Source organism: Oncorhynchus keta, unplaced genomic scaffold (genome assembly GCF_023373465.1).
Source record: "Oncorhynchus keta strain PuntledgeMale-10-30-2019 unplaced genomic scaffold, Oket_V2 Un_contig_2912_pilon_pilon, whole genome shotgun sequence".
In the NCBI taxonomy this organism is placed as follows: Eukaryota; Metazoa; Chordata; class Actinopteri; order Salmoniformes; family Salmonidae; genus Oncorhynchus; species Oncorhynchus keta.
Window position 1 is genome coordinate 47,501 of NW_026286396.1, and position 2,869 is coordinate 50,369.

Below are 2,869 nucleotides of genomic sequence, written 5' to 3' on the forward strand. Positions count from 1 at the left end.
TACTACTGAACTCTGATGAAGATGATGATGGTGGTGGTAATGATGATGGTAGGGGTGATGATAATGGTAATGATGCTGATGATAATGATGATGGTAATGATGCTGACAATGGTAATGATGATGATGATGATAATGTTAATGATGGTGATGGTAATGATGGATGACGGTGATGGTAATGATGGTGGTGATGGTAATGATGGTAATGATGGTGGTGATGATGATGATGATGATGATGATGATGATGATGTGTTTACTGTGCTCTACAAGCAGGACTAGTAGGGACATGCATGATGGTGATGATGATGATGGTAATGATGATGATGATGATGATGATGATGATGATGATGATGATGATGATGATGATGATGATGATGATGATGATGATGATGATGGGACATGCATGCTTATCTCTGCACCACATTTCTGTTCTGACCCAGTTGTTATTGTCACTGAAGACTCCGGTCACTCAGTCAGCCTCACAGGGGGCCACTTCCCTATTAACATGATGTATAGGTCAATATTACACATTGATTTATTATAGATACTGATCACTTTTATATTATCTACCAAGCTGTGTTAGCACTGGTGATGCTACTAGCGCTTCAACGCACTGGATTTAATGTATATATATCACTAAGTGGAGAGAGAGACAGGAGAGAGAGGAGAGAGAGGAGAAAGAGGAGAGAGAGGAGAGAGACAGAGAGACAGAGGGGGTGTGTGTGTGTGTGTGTGTGTGTGTGTGTGTGTGTGTGTGTGTGTGTGTGTGTGTGTGTGTGTGTGTGTGTGTGTGTGTGTGTGTGTGTGTGTGTGTGTGTGTGTGTGTGTGTGTGTGTGTGTGTGTGTGGGGTTAGATTGAGGATATGGTTCTTGTTGCACACAGAGGACTCAGCACAAGCAACCTCTACACAGACATAGATATACACTACACTAGATCAATACAGCTGTTTTCTATAACTCTATCTCTATTAAAACCAACACAATAGTGCAAGGTTTTACATGTGTTCTACTCTACTACATACCAACGTCATCTAACCTGTACAGAACTCTCTCTGGGGACATGAAGTCCCTCTCTTCTCTGTCTGGCCTGGTGACATCACGCGCTCTTCTCTGCCACCTGCTGGACACTCTACACACTGCTGCCAGACAGAAGAGAAGTGTGGCCCGTGTCTGAAATCTGTCTTTCCCTACTACATACTGTGTACTAATCATACTACATACTATTTAGAATGTAGTGTTTGGTATAAATATATTCAGTAAGCAGCACGTCAACATCCTACCCTCATCCACACTGAGAAGGCTTCATCTAATCAGCAATTGTGTTGGTTGATAGTCAGTCCTCGGATCTCATCAACTGATTATGAAAAGACCAGTCTCTTCCTCAATAGAGTTCAGTGAATTCTACTAGATAAGGACCAGTCTCTTCCTCAATATTCAGTGAATTCTACTAGATAAGGACCAGTCTCTTCCTCAATATTCAGTGAATTCTACTAGATGAAGACCAGTCTCTTCCTCAATATTCAGTGAATTCTACTAGATGAAGACCAGTCTCTTCCTCAATATTCAGTGAATTCTACTAGATAAGGACCAGTCTCTTCCTCAGTATTCAGTGAATTCTACTAGATAAAGACCAGTCTCTTCCTCAATATTCAGTGAATTCTACTAGATAAAGACCAGTCTCTTCCTCAATATTCAGTGAATTCTACAATGAAGACCAGTCTCTTCCTCAATATTCAGTGAATTCTACTAGATAAAGACCAGTCTCTTCCTCAATATTCAGTGAATTCTACTAGATGAAGACCAGTCTCTTCCTCAATATTCAGTGAATTCTACTAGATGAAGACCAGTCTCTTCCTCAATATTCAGTGAATTCTACTAGATAAAGACCAGTCTCTTCCTCAATAGAGTTCAGTGAATTCAACTAGATGAAGACCAGTCTCTTCCTCAATATTCAGTGAATTCTACTAGATAAGGACCAGTCTCTTCCTCAATAGAGTTCAGTGAATTCTATTCAATAAAGACTAGTCTCTTCCTCAATATTCAGTGAATTCTACTAGATAAGGACCAGTCTCTTCCTCAATAGAGTTCAGTGAATTCAGATAAGAACTCAGATAAAGACCAGTCTCTTCCTCAATATTCAGTGAATTCTACTAGATAAGGACCAGTCTCTTCCTCAATAGAGTTCAGTGAATTCTACTAGATAAGGACCAGTCTCTTCCTCAATATACAGTGAATTCTACTAGGTAGTCTCTTCCTCAATATTCAGTGAATTCTACTAGATAAGGACCAGTCTCTTCCTCAATAGAGTTCAGTGAATTCTACTAGATAAAGACCAGTCTCTTCTCTTCCTCAATTGGGAAGTGAATTCTATTAAATAAAGAACAGTCTCTTCCTCAATAGAGTTCAGTGAATTCTACTAGATAAGGACCAGTCTCTTCCTCAATAGAGTTCAGTGAATTCTACTAGATAAAGACCAGTCTCTTCCTCAATAGAGGAAGTGAATTCTACTAGATAAAGACCAGTCTCTTCCTCAATAGAGTTCAGTGAATTCTACTAGATAAAGACCAGTCTCTTCCTCAATAGAGTTCAGTGAATTCTACTAGATAAAGACCAGTCTCTTCCTCAATAGAGTTCAGTGAATTCTACTTGGTGAAAAGCCCAAATGTGTATAACATTTAAAACTCTACATTTTCACCCTTTTTATTTCCATACCCATCTGCCTAATGTTTAGAACGCCAGTAGGGATATTCGGACACGCCCCCCGACTGTCATGTCCTCGTTTTCAGAGTTCTGTGTTCAGATGATCAGTACCTCACCTCTACAGGTGTGCGTTCTTTCTTTCTTCTATCTAAACTGTTCCTGTGTGTTTATA